Here is a 9,421-nt window from a genome sequence, read left to right as displayed (position 1 = left end):
AGGATATTCTTCTCCTGCGTCACTGGTGCCTCAGTAAAGCCTGCTCTGTCACGGCATGGTACCTGGTTCAATATTCTCCTATTGGCATTTTCCTGTGTGTGTGTGTGCGTGTGTGTGTGTGTGTGTGTGTGTGTGTGTGTGTGTGTGTGTGTGTGTGTGTGTGTGTGTGTGTGTGTGTGTGTGTGTGTGTGTGTGTGTGTGTGTCCGTGCGTGTGTTGCTGTTGCCAGTTCTAACGAGGAACAACAGCCTGCAACAACTTTGGCCTAACGATCAGAGTACAAAGAAAACTTAAGTCCACCTGCTCCTGGGAAACCCTATATGCTAGTGATACGCGGGTCGGGTTTTTTCATGACCCGCCCCGCCACGGAACCCAACCCGCCTCAACCCGCCCCGCGAACCTGTACTTAAAGTATCAAAAGTAAAAGTACTAAAATGTTTGAAAATAGCAGATCTACAAGCTCACAGCGCGTCGCAATGCGACGGGTTGTGAGCTTGTAGATCTGCTATTTTCAAATAGCCTAGGTATAAAATAGGGCTAAAGTGGTTAATGTATGTTTTATAATATGATAACGTATATCTGAAAAGTAACTAGTAACTAAAGTTTTCAAATAATCGTAGCGGAGTAAAAGTACAATATTTGCCCCTGAGATGTAGAGGAGTAGAAGTAAAAGTACTGGTAATTGGAAATACTCCTGTACAGTAAAGGTACCTCAAAATTGTACTTAAGTACAGTACTTGAGTAAACGTACTTAGTTACTTTTACACCACTGACCCTTCTGTATGGGTGTGAAACCTGAACAGTCTACCAGCGTCATGACAGAATTCCTGACACTGAAGTCCTCGGCAATACAAGGCCAATCCGCCCAGCATCCCCACCCTGTCTGCAGAGGCACCGCTGACATGGACTGGCCATGTGACCAGAATGCCCTGCACAAGCAGGGGCGTCACGTCCATTCACTGTGCGTACGACGCGACACCCTCACTCTCACAGATCCGTGATTTCATACCCCCCACAAAAACATTTTTTTGATAATAAATCGGTAAAATCAGGCAAATATAAGAATTAAATAACCTAACCCTACCCTAAAACCGAAATAAAGTAACCAAAACACGAGAAAAAAAAAACGCCCAAAAAACCCTACATTTTGAAAATACAGAATTTGTTTACATTTGACAGTTACAAATGTTTTTCACGCTTTAAAAAAAAATAGCAGATCTACAAGCTCATAGCGCGGCACTCGGTGCCGCGCTATGAGCTTGTATATCTGCTATTTTTGAATAGCCAAAGTGTAAAGTAAGGGGTATAGTCCACCGAAAGTCCACCCCCCCACCTTCTGAGAGCCTGTGACGTCCCTGTGCACAAGATTGCCAAGATATTATTTTCTTTGGTGCAACTGAAAAGTGTCAAACAAGCACAAGGTGGCCCCAAAACGTGCTACAAGGACACAAGGAAAAGCTTTGACATTAACCTGAAACACTGGGAACACCTAGCTCAGTACAGACCGGCCTGAAGAAGAAAGGTCCAGGAAAGGTGTAGTCCTAGGAGAAGCTCCTGTGCTGTGTTGAAGAGTGCACGTGCGTTCGCGCACGCATGTGTTTGTTTGTGGAGCCAAGGGGAGGAGAGAAAACAGTGAAGGAACATTCACATTCTACTCGTTGTTTGCAGTAAACAATGTGAGCGCCTTCGCTGCTCTGCAGGGGGTCTACTGTCATGACATGAGCACCGCTCTAGCATTCTACAACTCCAAGGAGCATCAATTATCCTACTTTTCTGCTCAGTGACTAAACATTACAGCCTTATTGACTGTCATGGGAGGACTCTGAGTGAAAAACGTATCGCCCTATCGCTTGTTTTCTGAAAGCTTTTACCTTTATGTTTGTTTGCATTTTGTGCATAGACACTCACATTGTGAGCTTGTAGATGGGCAATTTTTTTTGCTATTTCTGAAATCGGATTTAACTGATTTAAGGTTTGGGTTTTTGCAAATATGGTCACCCTACTCTAAACATACTATAGACGAAAGTGCAACATCAGGCACGTTGCTCTTACGATATGGCAAATTGTCTCGCTGTGTCTTCAATCCACGGTCACGATGCTCTTGTTGACAACACACTATTGACAGAGCTGTTAAAGATCGGCCCCTGGCTGGAATGTTGGACCGTGTTCATAATTGCCTCTCTCTCTCTGACTGACACGAAAGCACAAATAATGTACATCACAAAATATGTATGTATGCGTGTTGCCTCTCTTTGTGTGTGAACAGCATATCTGCACGTAGGCTGTTCTAACACAGACTCTTACTGTGTCTCTGTAACGATCAAACCCGCTGTCAGAGCCGCTCCATTAAAACACGCTGCAGGCTTCACACATAGCTGAGACTTCTCTGAATATCTAGAGATCCATCGCGGTAGCTTTGACAATTGCACTTTGTGTTATCTCTCTCTCCCCCATTCCCATCTGACCTGGGCCCGTCTTTGATCATCAATATTAGATCCATTATGACAATATTGACTTAAGTTATCTCCGCGGCCCTCATGTCAGGGCATGATTTCATTACGCGTCTCTTAACTCTCGCTATCTCTCTTCTTCTCCCACCTTTTTATTCATTTTTCCTCTCGCATGTGAGCTTAACCTTTATGATTATTCATGAGCTCATTTCAAGTTTTTTTTTTTGCGTTTTTGCTCACCGCTGGTTACTGTGGTTTAGCCAGAGGTCTTCGACTAACACAATTAACCCATTCAAACCGGGAACGCATCTGTGTAACCACTTTATCCATATTGTATACTTTGGCTATTCAAAAATAGCAGATATACAAGCTCATAGCGCGGCACCGAGTGCCGCGCTATGAGCTTGTAGATCTGCTATTTATTTTTTTTAATTGGACATTTGTGCAAACCTTTGAATATATATATATTTTAAAGCGAACACTTTTAACTCAAATCTTTGCTTCGGGGGGTCCCTGGAACTAAATATTTTGAGATGGGGGTCCGCGGCGAAATACATTTGGGGGTCCTTGACATGAAAACGTTTGGGAACAACAGATATTATAGCAATACTATAAGCAATATAGCAATACTTAAAAAACAGTTAGGCTAAAATATTTGTAGAATATTCATAGATTTGCCAAAATGTTCACGTTTTTCTTCCAAAAATAGTAGATCTACAAGCTCATAGCTTGGCACCGGGTGCTGCGCTATGAGCTTGTATATCTGCTATTTTTTTGATAGCCAAAAAAAGAAAAAAAAATGACATAGATGCGTTCCCGGTCTTAATAGGTTAAGCTAGTTTGCTGGCACTCTGGAGTGCTTATGCATTTATTTGTCGTTCGCTCTTGTGGGATGCAAAGACCTTTCATCCACTCAACCTCTGTGCATGGCTCTGAGTCTGGACCAGAGCTACTGTTAACACAGTGCTGATGCTGGAACTGGGTTGTTGCACTCACTGTAAGTTTGTTTGCATAAGAATCACAAATATCCATTTAAAATAATTGTCTTTCCATTTGGAACTGGTAGGCACTGTTCAGACGCTCGTTGAACATAAAACCACAGTGTTTACATACAGTACAGAACAGTACAGTCAACCACACACTAGACCGTGTCATTTTAAACGGCACCAAATGTATAATATATTAAATGAATGGCTCTAGGGTGCAGTTTCTTTTTTTCTCTCTCATAGACTCATGCATGATTAACCTAATTATGATGTTTTCCGAATCAGTGGCGAGGAGAGAAGAGATTAATCAGATGATTTCCTCCTGTGCGACGTGCTGAACCAGAGCGCGCTAATTTCACCTCTGATAGAGTGCAGCGTTTAGCACCCAGGAGGACATGTCTTATAACTTCCCATCATCTGGAGGAGCGGTTTCCAGTCACGTGCCACATGCTCACACGCTGAAGGAGACTGGAGAGTGTTGCTAAAAAACACTTCTAGCTGAAGAGCACAGTTTGGTCCTATAGCCTGATTATCAGCCTGAAGCTGTGTGGAGCTTCAGTCTGAAATAGGCTCTATGCACAGCAGCCATATTGGAAAGATATTGGGCCTCTTCTTACTTCCTTCACAGGTTTTTACCAATGATACTAATGAAGGCTCTGTTCCATTCTGGTCAGGGTGCTGATATCGTGCATGTTGGCTCACTAGAAACACTCCATTTTGGTTCCCAAATGGCCCCTTATGGTGGGTGTGTAACTCTGAGAGTGTACAAATGGAACCAAATGGACCCGTAAGGGTCCATTTGGTTCCATTTGTACACTCTCAGAGTTATGGGGGGTCCTTGAAAATAAGACAACCACTATGCCACACTAAATGGAACAGAGCCTTAATTAGTATCATTGGTAACACCTGTGAAGGAAGTAAGGAAGTGGCCCAATTCATTCCCAATATGGCTGCTGTGCCTAGAGCCTATTGGCTGCAGTGTCGGTGATTACAAGGGGGAGGGGATTCGAATTTCCCTAAACCAATCACAAGAGATCCACGGATTCTCCTACATCTGATGTCGTTGCACAGCTTGTTTTAGCAGATATTGGCTGATTGGCTTGTCGTTAGACCCACCCCCACCTCCGACTCTCATTGGACAGTACTTTTTGTATCGTGACCCACTCGGTGGAGTGGGTCACATTCTGTTTTGTATTTATTTTGTCTCCTCCACCCTCCTCATGACAGCACTTTTAGTTTACAGTAGCCCAGTGGTTCGCAAACTGGGGGTCTGGACCCCCAGGGGGGGTCCCAAAATTATATTTTGGGGTCCCCAGAGGCTTAGCTTAATAATGTGCAACATTGCTTTCTCACTCAACAGTAAACAAACCAACATACAGTATAAGCGCATACAGGGTATCTGCACATTTTTTAAGTTACTATTTAAGGTTTTTTAAGACCTTTTTAATACCAAATTGGCCAAATTGTCGTAAGAAAGAGGCAACCATTGTGAAAATAGGGGCGTTGTGAGCTTGTAGTTCGGCTATTTTCACAATATTTATCTGTGGAACCACGAAATGCCTACAATTCCAAGTGCTTGTCGGGTTGGGGGGTCCCCTGTTCAAATATGATTATTTTGGGGGGTCGCGGCCTGAAAAGTTTGGGAACCCTTGCAGAAGCCTACAGCTTCTACAGATCCCTTGCAGTAGCCTACAGCATTGGTTCTCAAAGTGGGGTCCTGGGACCCCCAGGGGTCCTTGAGCCCCCTCAAGGACCCCTGGGGGTCCCAGGACCCCACATTAGGAACCAAATGGACCCTTATGGGTCTGTAACTCAGAGTGTGTACAAATGGAACCAAATGGACCCGTTAGGGTCCATTTGGTTCCATTTGTACACTCTCAGAGTTCAATTAACATTGATTTCACTTTATAAATTGGGGTCCCAGATAGAAATGCCATTAAATGGGGGTCCGTAGCCTAATGCATGTCAAACTGGGGGTCCTTGAAATTAAAATGGTTGAGAATCACTGCTAGAGCCGTAAAAAAAATCTTCTCTTATGGGGGTCCCGGGCATATCTTTTGAAATGGGGGTCCGCGGGCTAATAAGTGTCAATTTGGGGGTCCTTGACATGAAAAAGTTTGAGAACCACTGGCCTACAGAGTGTGTTCCCAGGTAGGGGAGGACGGGGTACGTTGTTCCGTGGGGTCAGTAGTTATTCTCCATCAAATGGAGAATAACTACTGACCCCACGGAACAACGTATACCCCGTCCTCCCTCCCCTACACTCATATCTGCTCCTCCAGGAGCAGCAGCTCTGTTTACTTTGAACACACTAATCCTGAGCCTTTCATTCTCCCCCCTCCTGCCTTCAGGGGTTGCCTTCTGCATACGGTAACCTCGCGTCACCAGTCTTTCCACCTCGGAGGAAAGCCTGGTATGCGTTACTAAAGACCCGTGTGATCCGGTCTAGGCCACGCCTACTGAAAAAAAAAAATGAAAAAAAGAATCCTCTTTCCGGATTGTCGCGATCCGGTTTTGCGGTGCCGCTTTGTTTTGGTTCCCCAATCCCTATTTAAATGGAATACAATTTCCCCGTGGGATAATACGGATAATAAAGACGCTAAATAGTCTCCGGAAAGTACACTCACATTTATATTAAAAAAATCACACCCAGTGTGAAGAGAGTGGTGCCTTTGAAAGTGTAACTGGTTGCATCCTTGTGTTGCAATCAGCAACACGTGTCACGTGAAGCTTGACCAATCATACAGACGGACATACGGACGGACACTATTTTGGGGTGACGTCTTTCCGGATTGTCGCGATCCGGTCGCCTGATGACGCGGATGACGCGGATGGTGACGTAGGGCTACTTCCGCTCCCGACCGGATCATAGACCCGAAAAGCTTTGCTTCCCAGGCTAGCATACGGTGACCAGACGTCCCGGTCCCTGATTCCTGACAAATATCTCTAAAATAGAAAAGATTTCAACCTTATACCAAATTATCTCAGTTTTCTGCTACGGTCAAAAATAATGACACTTCTTTTGAGTGCTTGCATGAGTGCTTATTATGTCCTGTTCTGTTGAAAGGTCCAGTCACAGAGGTGTGCTAAGTGCTAAAATAATTGTCCCTAATCATGAAAATGCCATTTCAGACAAATGTCACAATAAATTGTCAAAAGCAGCGAAAATAGCAGAGCTATTAGGCAAGCTTACAATGTGTCACAATGCATCGCTATACGCAACGCTTTGTGAGCTTGTAGATCGGCTATTTTCAAAAATGTTTAAATAATAGGGTGATCAGTTTGGTCACCCTATTCCCAGTGGTGGAAGAAGTCCTCAGATCTGTGACTTAAGTAAAAGTAGCAATACCACAATGTAGAAATACTCTGCTGCTGAAGTAATTAAGGCCTGTGTTCAAAACATGAGTAAAATTACAAAAGTATTGGCATCATGAATATACTTAAAGTACCAAAAGTAAAAGTACTAATATTTGAAAATAGCAGATCTACAAGCTCACAACGCATTTTCAAATAGCCTATGTATAAAATAGGGCTAAAGTGGTTATTGTACGTTTTATAGCATAGTCATTTATATCTGCAAAGTAACTAGTAACTAAAGTTTTCAAATAATTGTAGTGGAGTAAAAAGTCAAAGTCTCCCCCCCCCTCCCCTCCAGCACGCTGCTGCCTCTGCACTGTTTTGCACACAAACCCAGGGCAGAGTTCCCGGGATGCGGGCCTGTTCGGTTCACATCGGTTAAGGCCCTCAAAGAGCCGAAAGAGACCCCTTTTGTTGATAAAACAGTGCTTTTAGTCTCAACTCTTTTGTGTGTGACACTGTGAGATGAGCACACACACACACACACGTGCGCGACACTCGTGCATGTGTGTGCACACACTACTGTATAGCCTATAAACTCGCCTTCTCTCATGTCTGCTTTCATTTTCATCTGAACACAGACACATGAATAGCTTATGAAGACTCGCACACACACACACACACACATACACACACACACACACACACACACACACACACACACACACACACACACACACACACACACACACACACACACACACACGCTCACACACACACACACACACACACGCTCACACGCGACAGAGTACAGTCCATTTCTCGGTAACCTTCAGATAAATCTGAAGAGGAAAGGGCACGGCAGGCATTTTCAACCTATCAGTAGAAGAGAGTCTGTTGACCTTTTTAAATGAGTGAGAGATCGCCGTGGTAAAGTAAACAGCACTTTGTTTGCTGCATCACTGGCAGGCTGTATTGATCGCTGTTCATAGAAGGTCACGCGCGTACATATATAGTACACGCATGCATGCGTGCGCGCGCACGCACACACCCACACACCCACACACACACACACACACACACATGGCAGTTTGCCATATCATAAGAGCAACATGACAGATGTTGCACATTAATTGCATTGGTCTGTCAGTATGTTTAAGTGTAGGGTGACCGTATTCTTTTGAATTTTTTGTTTTATTTTCACTATATGCTCTCGTCAGCATGGGGGACAATTATTTTAGCACTTACAGTAGCACCCCCGGTGAGTGACTTCACCGTTCAACAGCACAGAACATGATAATCATCTATGACACTCAAAAACAAGTGTTATTATTTCAGTTGTTGTTGGGCGAAAACCGGGACAATTAGGTGGTTAATGTTGAAAACTGGGACATTTTAGCGTTTGGCAGATATTTGTCGGAACTCTACGACACCCAGCTTGAAACCGGGACGATCAAACTGGGACGTCTGGTCACCGTACTTTAGTTTAGAGCACTGTTTCCCCAAACAGTGGGTCGGGACCCATTTTTGGGTCACGACTCGAGTAGAAATCCCATTTCTTTTCCTATACATTAAAAAAACACAATATTATTTCTAAAGATTTTCCCCTCCCCAAAAATGAATCAATCAATCAATCAAAACAAACAAACAAACATTTCATAAATTGAAAAAGATATAATTAAGAAGAAGTGAAAATAGCCGATCTACAAGCTCACAACGCGTCGCTTGCCTGGGACCTTTGAGGTCCCAGGCAAATGCCTCATTTCTCTTTTGGGTCTTGAGCTGAAAAGTTTGGGAACCACTGCTCTCACAATCGTTTGCTTTGTCTGAAACTTTGTTCGTATACTGTGAGCTTATATTTCTTCCGAATCTGAAACAGAAATCAATTTTATAGATGGAGGAGTATAGGCTACGTTTGTGCACGGAAACGGACATGGCCCGTCTCTCTCAAGCCTCAAGCTCCTCACAAATGCAAAAACGGATAAAAAATAAGAAACACATGCACAAGGACTTAAGGACATACTACATTATCTGGGCTCCGTGCTGACCTCGTTCTGCTGATTCACGCCTGGTGTTGTCTCAGCTAACTGAGCTGCTGCTGAGTTGCAGTCTGCGAGCAGGGAGCCAGAGGGCAGATGGGATGTTTGCTCTTCATGAGAGTGGAAAATACAGCCTTCCTTCTAATAGTGGATCTTTAGCCGCTTTAACCATAGCATTCCTACAAGCTCACGATGCAGTGCGTTGTGACAAAGAGAATTGGTGTAGAGCAGAGGTCTTCAACAGGGGGTCCGGGACCCCTAGGGGGTCCTCAGAGTTACTACAGGGGGTCCGCCAAATCTTTGTGTGATTTTTACATTAACCACTTCAACCAAGCATCCCTATTCTGAGGAGAACTTTAGCCAAAAATAGCAGATCTACAAGCACACAACGCCTCGCGCTGCGAGGCGTTGTGCGCTTGTAGATCTGCTATTTTCGGCAAAGTGGTTTAGTATAGGAAAAAGAGCAGACTAAGTACAGAGTGAAAGGTCAGGTTTACTAAGTATTGTTTAAGTGCATGGTTAAATGTCTGGAAATACACATTAACATGAATCCAACATGATGGTGCTGTGAAACAAGTCTATGAAGCTGCCTATGAAATCTATGAAAAAAATAAATATTCTATACAATATATAATGGGGGTCCCTGCTTT

Source organism: Gymnoscopelus microlampas, assembly GCF_963454915.1.
Source record: "Gymnoscopelus microlampas genome assembly, chromosome: 2".
Classification (NCBI taxonomy): Eukaryota; Metazoa; Chordata; class Actinopteri; order Myctophiformes; family Myctophidae; genus Gymnoscopelus; species Gymnoscopelus microlampas.
The sequence above is the reverse complement of the archived record's forward strand: the minus strand, read 5'-3'. Positions refer to the sequence as shown.